We start from the raw sequence: 13,540 nt of genomic DNA on the forward strand, positions 1-13,540 counted from the left end.
CTACAAGTATGGGTTTCAGCAGCCTCCAGACTCTTTAGGATGCCACAGAGCTTTTATTCTTGATGACTTAAAATGAATCACCAAAAGGTATCACAGGAATACATAGCTGTATAACCAGTAATTATTTCATAAGCACAACTGGATATTACTAACAAGCTTTAAGCCCGTGTTCAGTGGTAAATGCCAACACAGTTTAGGACCCTTTTTGTTGTGGTTGTCGCGCATTTCATCTCTATACTTTGTTTAGTTATCTGAAAGTAGGTATTCCTTTTGCTAACTGTATGTATGTTGTTTTCTGATTGTATTTCTTTTTCTTTTATATTTTACTTATTTATTTTTATTTTTTGGCTGCATCGGGTCTTAACTGCTGCATGCAGGATTTTGTTGAGGCATGCGGAATCTTTCCTTGCGGCGCACGGAGTTCTCTCTAGTTGTGGCGTGTGGATTGTCTCTTCTCTAGTTGTGGCGTGCAGGCTCCAGGGCGCATGGGCTCTGTAGTTTGCAGCATGCGGCCTCTCTCATCGAGGCGCGCGAGGTCAGTAGTTGTGGTGCGCGGGCTTAGCTGCCCTGTGGCATGTGGGAACCTAGTTTCCTGACCAGGGATGGAACCCACGTCACCTGCATTGGAAGGTGGATTCTTTACCACTGGACCACCAGGGAAGTCCCTGATTGTATTTCTTGACTGGTGGTCTTAGGGTATGGATGGCTGGCACCCACAGCATGGTAAGATTGGGACAAGAACTGGGTTCCCAGGCTTGTACTGCTTTTTCTACCAAGAATTTGTTTTATCTCTCAGGCTGCTATGCAAGACAACTTTGAGTGGAAAAGTCAAGGTTGCCCTTGAAAAAAATGTATATTATAGAAGAAGTTGAAAGAATCCTAGGATGTTTAATATGAAGACAAGACATAGGTTGTATGAACTGACTCTCACCAGAGAGCAACCTGCTCTTGCACTCTACCTAGGTAGATTTTGTTTAATTCATTGATAAATCTGGAAAACTCATTTATTAATAGTGTGTTCACTGGACATTGGCTAAGTGCTGTAACACTGGAAAACAAGCATTATTATCTCACGTTACAGATGAGAAAACCTCAGTGAGAATCACCTCACACTGGTCAGAATGGCCATTATCAAAAAATCTAGAAACAATAAATGCTGGAAAGGATGTGGTGAAAAAGGAACCCTCCTGCACTGTTGGTGGGAATGTAAATTGATACAATCACTATGGAGAACAGTATGGAGGTTCCTTAAAAAGCTAAAAATAGAACTACCATATGACCCGGCGATCCCATTACTGGGCATATACCCTGAGAAAACCATAATTCAAAAAGAGACATGTACCCCAATGTTCATTGCAGCACTATTTACAATAGCCAGGATGTGGACACAACCTAACTGTCCATCAACAGATGAATGGATAAAGAAGATGTGGCATATATACACAATGGAATATTACTCAGCCATAAAAAGAAATGAAATTGAGTTATTTGTAGTGAGGTGGATGGACCGAGAGTCTGTCATACAGAGTGAAGTAAGTCAGAAAGAGAAAAATAAATACCATATGCTCACACATATATATGGAATCTAAAAAAAAAAAGGTACCGATGGACCTAGTGGCAGGGCAGGAATAAAGACATAGACATAGAGAATGGACTTGAGGACACGGTGGGGAAGGGGGAAGCTGGGGTGAAGTGAGAGTAGCATTGACATATATACACTACCAAATGTAAAATAGATAGCTAGTGGGAAGCAGCTGCGTAGCACAGGGAGATCAGCTCAGTGCTCTGTGACCACCTAGAGGGGTGGGATAGGGAGGGTGGGAGGGAGGCTCAAGAGGGACGGGATATGGGGATATATGTATGCCTATAGCTGATTCACTTTGTTGTACAGCAGAAACTAACACAGTATTGTGAAGCAATTATATTCCAATAAAGATCTATTAGAAAAAAAATCAGTGAGGAAAATACAGTCATATGACTTCAAGAAAAGAGGAGAATTTATTTTTAATTGGTGTGCAATACCATCAAAAAGATGGCTGAATATAAATAAAAACATTAAAAGCTTTGAGCTTCACAGATTATCTTATACCTGGGTGAGCACAGCTTTAAAAATTTCATAATTTCATGGAATAGTTTATTCCATATCTCCAACTGCTAAAAAAATGTGACCTCAATTTATCAGCAAGTTTGTAAATCAATAACCCATAAGTATCTGTGGGAAATATGAAAGATAACCATAAACCCCTCTAAATTTGGTTTTTCTCATAACAATTTTTGATTTTCGGATGCAAACAAAAACAAAGAAGGAGTCAACGTGTTCACAAATTTGAACTGGAAGGCACAGCCTCTATGTATCAATAAATAAAATAACCTCATGGCAACCGAGCAGAATAGCCACAGGACTTCTGGGAATCAAATAGTTATACCTAAATTTGTTCAGGTAAAAGAAGGCCCAAATTGCCTTAGATTTCTGAAACCCACATCATTCTCAAATGAAGGAAAATGAAAAGAAATTTAGAGGTTACTTTTTTTTTCTCCCGTAAGAACTGTCGGAAACCCAAAAAACTTTTTAGGAGGGAAAAAAAGAAAAGGAAAAGCTGACTCTGTTTAATCACCTATGGATATTACTGTAAAAGCAAACCAGCACCATGAAAAAGATACACACACACACACACACACACACACACACACACACACACACACACATATATTTCTGAAGAAGAGTACTAAGTAAATATTTCTTTGGGGGTGGCTGAGGATTAATTTTCTTGCTTGGTATGATGTCACTGTTTTCGAAGGAGCTTGAATTACCAACTTGCAGATAGATAGGTCTGATGTACAGGTGAAGTGTGCTGCCCCCTGCAGGGCACATTCTGAGGCTCTGTCTCCACTCCACATTCGCGGGCCTCTCACTGTTGTGGCTTCTCCCGTTGCGGAGCACAGGCTCCGGACGCGCAGGCTCAGCGGCCATGGCTCACGGGCCCAGCCGCTCCGCGGCATGTGGGATCTTCCTGGACCGGGGCACGAACCCGTGTCCCCTGCATCGGCAGGCGGACTCTCAACCACTGCGCCACCAGGGAAGCCCCTGTCTCCACATTCTTGTATGATCAGGATGCCTGACTTGTTTTAGCAGGAGACAAAGCCGTTTATTTCTCAGTGAGAATTAGGGTTTTAAAGGCAGACAACCTCCGAAAAGTGGCACTTTGACTAGAATTCACACTGAGGTGAAGTAATTGAGTGTTTGGCTCATTTTTCAAAGAAGGCTTTGCCTCTTCACATGTACATGTGGGACTGAGGAGGAGGGACAGTGTGGGGAGAAGGGGGGGATGGGGCAGGTATAAAGCAACCTTGCCTACTTGACAGTCTGGTCAAATCAATGCCATCAAATATATAGTACTGATATGTAGGCATGAGTTTAATATGTGTATGGTTGAGGCTCCTTCCTCCATCCCTCCCTCCCTGTCTTCCTCCTTCCTTTCTTTCCTTACTTCCTTTCTTCCTTCCTAGTCCCTGGGACACTCACAGAACATCAACAGAAAAACTATGCAAAACTATAGAAACAGAAAATAATGTCACGGTCACTATCTCCTTCACGGGAACACTCAACCTTGGATCAAATACATGCCTCAATTACATCTTTCATTTAAAAGTGAACCTCTTTTACTGGCATACTACCTCAAATAGCATCAAAGCAAAATGAAACACAGGCAGCATTTAACAACGCTGGTAACCATAGAAACATATCATTAAAGAATATATAGGGGCTTCCCTGGTGGCGCTGTGGTTGGGAGTCCGCCTGCCGATGCAGGGGACGCGGGTTCGTGCCCCGGTCCGGGAGGATCCCACATGCCGCGGAGCGGCTGGGCCCGTGAGCCATGGCCGCTGAGCCTGCGCGTCCGGAGCCTGTGCTCCGCATTGGGAGAGGCCACAACAGTGAGAGGCCCGCGTACTGAAAAAAAAAAAAAAAAAAAAAAAAAAAAAAAAAAAAAAAAAAAAAAAAAGAATATATAAACAGGAATGAATAATTAGATGAGAAATTCATTTCTACATTTATCTAAGACCTAGGAAAAGAAGCTCTCTTTTACCTCTCATCTCAGTTTGGACACTTCCTCTTTAGCCTGTCTTCTAACTAAAAAGTAGGAGAATTCATAAAATGAGAATTTTAATATTGCCTAGCTTAATAGACAAATCTCTTTGTAGGCAAGTGACTAAAAAATATTGCAGTACCCATTGTTGTCCAGATGAAACACTGAATGTGGGAAAGGATCCTGATGCAGCCAAGGAGTCTGCTTTCAGGATGGGACGTGGGCAAGAAGACCTGACTGACATCATGGTGAGAGGGGGAGAGCAGTTGTTGACCTTTAAAAATGGGAAGCACAGTTTGCCTCATTTACTGGAGGCATCTATATATAGTGGAAAGACTGAGGGAGGGAAGAATCTGGGGCTTATGGATTATATCAGTTACATTGTCAGGTAGGCAGCATCACCTGTGCAGGTCATCTGCCACTGTACCTTTGCACCTAGGGAAGCCCTACATAAACTCTGTGGGAGACTAAGTTGGTTATTAACTTAAAAAAAATTATAAATGGTCTTAGAGACCATCTAGCACATGATTATGCAGTGGAATCACCTAGTAGGGGGTCAGTAGGCAAATATGATTTTCAGGACCTCACCCGACTCTAAGGATCTAATACTTCAAATGTTTTCCCAAGTGCCTCTGATGCAGCTGGACCAGTGTTTGAGAACCATTTACCTAAGCCAGCTTCCTCATCATACAGCAGCAGAAACTAAAGTCTAGAGCAGTTGTGGTAGATTGCATTGCTGGTCTCAATTTCCCCCCTCCCTATAGCAATATCATATCAATAGCTTTGTCATGGCTTTGCAGTAAGCAGAAGAATTTATGTCCTTGGGCTTGACCACATGCTTTTCTTTGGCTAATGGAATGTTTCAGGCATGGTATGAGCAGAGGCTTGAAATGTGCTTATGTGGTTTTGCTTTCTCTCTTAGAATCCTGCATTTTGCCATAAGAAGAACAGACATCAGGTAGCCATTGATCTAAGGAGGATGAGAGACATGTGGATCACACTTGGGCCTCTTTGCAGCTTAGAGCTAAGCCTAACCACACCCAACCAAGACCAGCCTAGATCAGTCAAACCCAAGTTAACCTGATGATTATTATAAGTCACTGAGTTTTAGAGTGATTTGTTATACAGCATTATTGTATCAGTAGCTGACTAATACAGAAATGAAGTGATTTAGCCACAATTGAATCCTAGCATTGGAACTAGAAGTTATATCTTGTGAATCTGAGGTTTGACTTCATTCTACTGCTCTATATTGCCTGTTTCCTTTTGCTTCTTTTCCTTCATAGAGTGAAGCACAGATATCCATTGCTTCCATAAGATCCTCCTCTGCTCAGTCTACATTCCCTATATTCCAGAACGTTGTCACCTTTCCTCATCAGAGCTTACCTTTCCTTCCGCATCTTTTTCCTTCAGGATTCTGTTTTCATGTTTCCAAAGAAATGAGGAAAGTCTCAAACTAATTCCCACAACTGTGTCTAGGGGTCACCCATTAATGAGTTAAGCACTTCTAGATAAAATTTCTTTTTCATATTACTCGGGGATGACTAGAGACTTAATGCCAAATGGTGGGAATTTAAGCATAATATATGGCAATTGATAGGGAAAATATTTTTAGGTTAGTAGCTTTGGTGTTTCTCAAATTATATCTAATCCAAATACTGTAAGCCCTAGGGACTTCCCTGGTGGTCCAATGGTTAAGACTTTGCCTTCCAGTGCTGGGGGTGCTGGTTTGATCCCTGGTCGGGGAGCTAAGATCCCACATGCCTTGCAGCCAAAAATACCAAAACATAAAACAGAAGCAATATTGTAACAAATTCAATAAAGGCTTTATTGAATATATTTATCTATATATATATATATATATAAATATATTTATATATAAAACAACAACAAAAATCAAATACTATAAGCCCTAGATTGTACTCAGGCATGCCTTGTCCAAATATTTTATAAACTCTCTGTCTGACAGGCTAAATAAATAAATAAATAAACTGTAAGTACAGGCCATTTAAGAGAAATGCTCATATGGTATTTCTATTTTGTTCCTTCTGTGGAAAAAATTTTCACAAGAAGAAAATCTTTAGAGAGAACACATTTTTTTCTTCTCCAGAATATGTAGGTGTTTTGTTAAAGATAATAAAAATTTTGTGGTTTCTTGACCTTACTTTGCCTGTAATTTCATATTAAAGATTTTATTTTTATTCTAAGTGAGATATCATAACTTTTTACCAGGTAAATGACTAATATTGGGATGATTTTACAATATCAAGAAGAAAAACAAAGAACTGGAGTGTAAAGTTAAGTCTAAGAGGTCAACTTCTGTTCAGTGTTAAGGTAGCCTACATCATTCTCTGGTTAGTGCAGAGAAATCCTTTAGCTTGCTGCTACCTTGATCACCACTTCTGAAAGAAGAAGCTAATAGCGAAGACCTTAGAATTTGCGTGAAGACACCTGTGAGCACAGAGACCAGTGAGACAAAAGACTCTTGGAAAACTGTAACCTTCTCCAGTGTTAAGGTAGCCTACATCATTCTCTGGTTAGTGCAGAGAAATCCTTTAGCTTGCTGCTACCTTGATCACCACTTCTGAAAGAAGAAGCTAATAGCGAAGACCTTAGAATTTGCGTGAAGACACCTGTGAGCACAGAGACCAGTGAGACAAAAGACTCTTGGAAAACTGTAACCTTCTCCAAATATTCCTATGAATCCCAAACTCAACTAAAACACAAAGGTTGTCTGCAATTCTGAACTTAAAACATACACACACACACACACACACACACACACACACACACACACACACACACACAAAGTACTTGTTGAATTAACATAAGCACTGAATTTTTAAATTGCAAACAAAACACTATACCAAAATATTCTCAATTTTATTGGTTTGAGTTTCATGTCAAACCATGATGGTTTTTGGTACTTTGACGGTATTGTGGAAGAAAAACAGATTAAGAAGTGATGTCTACTTTAAGTCCCAGTTGTTTTTCTTGGTAAGTACTTTGCACTAGAATGTGTGCTTTTGAAGACAGGGTGATGTCTCTTTCTTTCACTGCTGTATATCCAACACATAGCACCGTGCTTAACACATGGTCACTAATAAGTACTTGATAAATATGTGCTGAATGAGTATGAATGACAAATACAATTTGAAAGTAAAGAAGAAGGCTATCCACTAACTTAAGAGGAGTCTGGAGACACTGGATTGGAAAGGTTTCAAGCTTGAATGTCTACAGTGCAGTCTGAGGAGGCACTATATGACACTAACATTCTGGGTGCTATTTTTTGCTTTGAGTGCTGGAAGCAGTAAATGTCTCCTGTTAGGCCCAATACCAAAGTGAAAAAGGGCTGTTGGAAAGAGAAGGAGTAGTGCAAGTGTCTTATCCTATGGTCTGTGAACCCCCGAAAGCCATGGAAGTGCTTTAGGGGACCACAAACTGTGCACCATCTTCCTCAAGCATGTGCCTGGGGAAAATCTTTTGTCTCTCAGGGCAGCCATCTCCTGATTTTGTCCCTTGAAAGTAGACTGATTACACCAAAAAAGATTTCTTTTTGGTGAGCCCACCTTGGAAACCATTTAGGCCATTGATATCTTTAAGATGGTGCACATTTCAATGCCAAGTACAACTTGAATTGGATGGGAAGTCTTGGTATTCTCTGCACAGATGGAGGACCCGAGAAGTTGGCACTTCCTCAGCCTCTGCTGCTTCACTAAGGAAAGATGCTCCACATGTCAGGCTTTTTACATGGGCCCGTGTTAGAGTCAACAGCCCTTCCAACAATCCCCGAAGAGGTCCTTCTACTGCTGTGAAAGTCTTCAACTTCCTCAGAGCCAAGAACTCAAATCATTGCCTTTTCAGTAAATCTTTGTCAAGATATAAGAGCACACCATGAGGTTCTTTCCTGTTAGAGAAGTGTGTTGGCAATCCAGAGAAGAGATTTAGGAGATATTTGGTTTGGTTACTCCTTTTAACTTTTTTTTTTAAGAGAAAAGAAACCCCTTCTTAGAACAAATTGGATGTGAGAAGTTCATTCCAGGACTAGCTTTATAACAGCTCATATCTTAGTTACATAAATGAAGCAAATCTTTTGATCAAAATGCTGAATTTACTATTAGAGATACTGCTGAAGAATGATGAGTTTTTTTGGTCGAGCTGCTATTCTGAATGAGGTTGCTGGAGTCAGACAGAAATCTGAGTTTTCTAATATTGGAGGTGAGACTGATAAAGTCTGGAGAGTTTCTAGAGACAAAAATCTACAGACACTCTGCAAATGGCTTATGTCGTATGAAGGTCATTTTTTGTCCAGATGACTTTAGAATGGAAACAAATTGCTGACATAGATAGCCTTGATAATATGAAGTTAACAAAGATAAGCTCATTGGCTTGAGGACAAAGGAAATGATGTAATATGAATTTTGGTATTTCTCGACACATGCCCCATGTGAGATATTGTGAGCTACAGGAGCTCTGGCTCCATTTGCTATCAGACTTTGTGAATCAGAATTTTACCTCTTATTGCTATTAAATGAAACATTGACATTGATGCAATGTCAAATATGTTATTTCAGTTCCTTATTCCAGAAAAAGTGTACAACCTTCTCACAAGTGTGAGAAAGCCATAATTCCTTGTCAATGCTGTTTTGTTAACTATGTTTAGATCAATTTCCAATGCAATGAGAGAAATAACAGCACATTTTTTTCTGTGTATGTGTTTATGAGTATTGTTTTTAAGTGGATACTTATCAGTTGAATCAGATTCTCAGAGGGGTTTATGACTCTAAAGAAGGAAAGAGAGAGAGAGGAAGGAAGGAACGAAGGAAAGGAAGGAAGGAAGAAAGAAAGGAAGGAAGAAAGAAAGAAAATAGAACGAAAGAAAGAAAGAGAGAAAGAAAGAAAATTTAAAATGAACAATCAAGGTGGGGAATGAACTGATTGGACAGCTTGCCCCTGTTTAGTGGGGTTCCTCTGTACTCGTTCCATGGGAGTTCTGAAACAAAAGTAGCTGTTATCACCATTTCTCACTCCGCTTTGCTGAGTGATGCAGACCAGAGTTGGCTCTGTTCCTCACATTGCAGGAGATAAAGCTGCACACCAGATAACTCACGTGTCTGAGAGCATGGCTGAAAACGAAGGCAAGAAAACAGGAGAGGGAAACAGGAGTGGAAGAGGAAGGCTTGTTTGTTTTTACATTTCCTGATGCTATTAAATCTAGCTCAGTTCCTGATGCTATTAAATCTATCCTTGGATCTAAGGGTCAGGGGGCTTGGGAGGTAGACTAGAGTTTACTCTGAAGTTCTTCTTGGAATAATTTTATTACTTTAGGAACAATATATAAATACACAAGAGTTGCTGCTTCAAAATGGCTAATTCCCAGCCTGACTAGGGACTTCCCATTTTGCTAGTTAGTTCAGAATTGTGATGAGGTCTGGGGGTGTTTGAGAAGAGAAGGCTGGCTGATAACAGAAGATGAGTATCAGGCTGTAGAAGTATGAATGCAGGTACGGTGTGACAAGGTATTTCCAACTCTCTCTAGCTCTGAAGAGGTGATACTATTACAGAATAATGGGTGCAAACACTTTTAATGAAAGTGATATATCCCAGTATGAGCTGTCATATAGTGTAGAGCTTTATGCCTTTTTACCTTGCTGAGTTGCTGACATGAAAAGTATTCCTAATGCAATTAAAAGGTGTTCTTGAGCTCACCAAGGCAAAGGTCTGTTCTTCTGCATCTAAGAGATTGTAAGTCAAAGATCTGTGAAAGTAGGTGTAGACTTGTTCTTAAATTTTTACATTCTGAAATTTTCCATTTCCTGTTTAACATCTCTAAGAGAATAACTGACCAGGGTGGTAGGGATTTTATGTGGTTGAAAGGCAGATATATAGTAATTTCTCCACTTACAAAAGTAGTGAAAATAGCCCCCATCTCTTCAGCCTTAATGGATGTCTACAAATGTACATGCAGACATAATTTCTAATCTGTGATGTGTGGGGCGTTCTTACATTCAACAGTGTAATTGCCATGGTGGTTTGGGTAGTGGGACAGCCCTGTCTTTAAAGTTGGCATGGACTGCATACTCTCTGGCACTGTTCCAAAAACCCCTTTTGACTTAGAACAGAGCAAGGTTTGGGGGAAGATGTATGCATTTGAATTAAGATCAGGGAGAGGGTGGCTAGCAGAAGGAAGTATATAACTATTGAGATACTGGTGTGGTGTGCCGATGTTGAGGCAGGTTAGAAGGGTTTTGTTTATGGAACTTATCTGCAGGATGTGTTTTGTAATTATGTTACTTTTTTCCATAACATAATTACATTTGTAATTACGTTACAAATTTCCTTAAATTTGTGACATCATATTTGTTTTTTTATTGAAGTATAGTTGATGTACAATATTATATAAATTACAGTTGCATGATATAGTGATTCAAAAATTTTAAAGCTTGTACTCCATTTATAGTTATTATAAAGTATCGGCTATATTCCCTGTGTCATACAATATATCCTTGTAGCCTATTTTGTACATAATAGTTTGTATCTTTTAATCTCCTACCCCTATATTTCTCCTCCCCTCTTCCCTCTCCCCACTGGTAATCACTGAGTCTGCTTCTTTTTTGTTATCTTCACCAGTTTATTGTATTTTTAAGATTCCACATATAAGTGACATCATACAATATTTATCTTTCTCTGTCTGGCTTATTTCACTTAGCATAATGCCCTCCAAGTCCATCCATGTCGCAAATGGCAAAATTTCATTCTTTATGGCTGAGTAGTATTCCATTGTGTGTGTGTGTGTATACACCACATATGTATTTATACATATATATTTATATATGTATGTATGTATGTATGCATATATATACCACATCTTCTTTATCCATTCATCTGTTGATGGACACTTAGGTTGCTTCCATATCTTGGCAATTGTGAATAATGCTTCTGTGAACATTGGGGTGCATGTATCTTTTCAAATTAGTGTTTTTATTTTTTTCAGATATATACTCAGGAGTGCGATTCCTGGGTCATATGGTAATTCTATTTTTGGTTTTTTGAGAAACCTCCATACTGCTTTCCATAGTGGCTGCACCAATTTACATTCCCACCAACAGTGTCAGAGGGCTCCCTTTTCTCCACATCCTCGCCAACATTTGCTATTTGTGGTCTTTTTGATGATGGCTGTTCTGACAGGTTCGAGGTGATATCTCAGTGTGGTTTTGATTTGCATTTCCCTGATAGTTAGCAATGTTGAGCATCTTTTCAGGTGCCTGTTTGCCATCTGCATGTCCTCTTTGGAAAAATGTCTATTCAGGTCTTCTGCCCATTTTTTAATCAGTCTGCTTGTTTTTTTGATGTTGAGTTGTATGAGCTGTTTGTGTGTTTTGGATATTAACCTCTTATAAGTCATATCATTTGCAAATATTTTCTCCCATTCAGTAGGTGTATGACATCATATTTGGATATACCTGAAAACGTGAGGTTTTAGAGCTAAGATGGGCTTTAAGAATAGACCTTCTCAAATGTCTTATGCTAGTTACCTCTTATTTTCTACTTGAAGTACCTCTAGAGACTAGCCTGTTTTAGGTTAGATGTTGGTGTTAGAACTTGGACTGAGTCAGATCTGACTTCGAGACGAGGACCGTTTTTCAGTATACCACGTTGCTTCAAATTAAAGGAGAAAAAGAGAATACAAGGACAAATAGGTTTTTGTTCCTTTTATTAATGCAGAATAGTAAAATAATAGTATTCTTCTTATTCCTTTTTGTGTAGCAAACATGCACGTATTGGTAAGTGGAGATATTTTTTAGTAAAAACTTTTATTTTATTTTAGGTAAATAAAATAGGGATATTAATGCTCTTTGAAAGCTGAAGAAAACAGACAAAAATTTATTTACAGAAATTTCAAGCTCTTAACCTATCTTAGGTTGCACCAACATTGAATCTATTTTTTCCTAGTTCAATGTAGATAAAACAGTAGGTACTCAATATATGTTTGTTTAATGAATGAATAAATTGAAACAAACATTCATTTGTGAACTAGTAAATGCCAGGCCTGCTGAATATCATCTGACCCTCAAGATTCAACTCCTTTCCCACCTTTCTTCAAAAGCCTCTGAAATACTTCAATAAAAAGCCCTTTTCTTTTTACTATATCTATGCAATAGACATTATTTGCTTATTTTTCATATCTAACAATTTTTTTACAACTATTTACTTACATACATAAGCAGCTGCTACTATTTTGCATGTTCCAGACTCCCCTAGGAAAGTCTTGCACTTATTAGCAAATTAATAATTTTTGAAATAATAATAATTTTATCTACTTTAAGGTCAATTTACAAGTGTCAAGTATATTAGGACTAATTTAAATCTTTATTTTTAGGTAAATTGAGCTCCAAATATTTAGACAAAACCATACAAATTAATGAGAATTTTATATGATAAACCTAATACTTTATTGTTTACTGAAGACAGCATGTGATATAGAAACAGAAAACTAGGGGCCAAGACACAATAGTGAAAATGTGGGAAAAATCAGGAAGTATCAGAAGACTGTTGACAATTATTTCTCACTTTCATATTAGTGTTTTAGCAGATCTTATTCTAGTTGGTTGAAAAGGTTCATGTTCAATTACATTAAACCATCTTGAAATACAAAGAAAAAAAAGGCCACACACAGTTTGGAGACGAGAAGATTTGGAGGAGGGAGTTAGCTTCTGTACTGGATTTTCAAATATTTGAAAACATTTCGTTTGGAAGTGGGTTTCCATTGGGTCCATGTGGCCTCACTGGGAACTACTTGATGGAAGTTTTAAGGGAGTAGATATCTATTTTAATGAGGAAAACAGTTTAATAATTAGCAAATTAGATGTTGTTTTTTTGGGGGATAAGTGAGCTCTTCACTTTGAATATATTTCATCAGAAAGTCATTGACAATTTGTGGGGAGAGGATAGGATAAGAATAGATTTGTATGTTGCGAAGGAGACTGAACTAGTGAATTCTAAATTTTTATAATTCTAAGAAATTCTGACTCTCGTCTTGACATCTAATTGACCTTTGGTGTGACTTCTTGCTGCCATTTTGAATAACAAATAAAAAAGATGATCTGCAGTTTATTGCTGGTTAAGTGTTTCCAGTACTACGTTACCCCACAAATAACAATGGATCTTTGTATTTTCCTTTATTATGTAATTTGTAGTACTTCTAGCATCTGCTTTTACAGGTCATAGATTAAGAAGAATCTATGAAAATACAGTGTTCATTTTTTAAAGGATCATGTCATTATAGCAGCACGCCTGGGAAAGTAGTTCCTGGGATGTCTAAAATTTATATTGGGTTGTAAAACTGAAGTATGGGCCGAGGGTTAACAACCTTGAATTTTGCCCTTAAAAATTAGTCTCAGAAAATCTACTTCATTATAAATACATTACTACTGAGTAGTGTCCTTCTGATTGAT

General features: G+C 38.5%; 1 protein-coding gene across 1 annotated transcript in view; it reads right to left on the reverse strand.

The window, feature by feature from the left end:
• SPATA16 (spermatogenesis associated 16) overlaps nucleotides 1-13,540 on the reverse strand; it is a 225,920-nt gene that overhangs the window by 75,025 nt on the left and 137,355 nt on the right. The window lies entirely within an intron of this gene.

This window comes from Phocoena phocoena, chromosome 4, assembly GCF_963924675.1.
Source record: "Phocoena phocoena chromosome 4, mPhoPho1.1, whole genome shotgun sequence".
Lineage (NCBI taxonomy): Eukaryota > Metazoa > Chordata > Mammalia > Artiodactyla > Phocoenidae > Phocoena > Phocoena phocoena.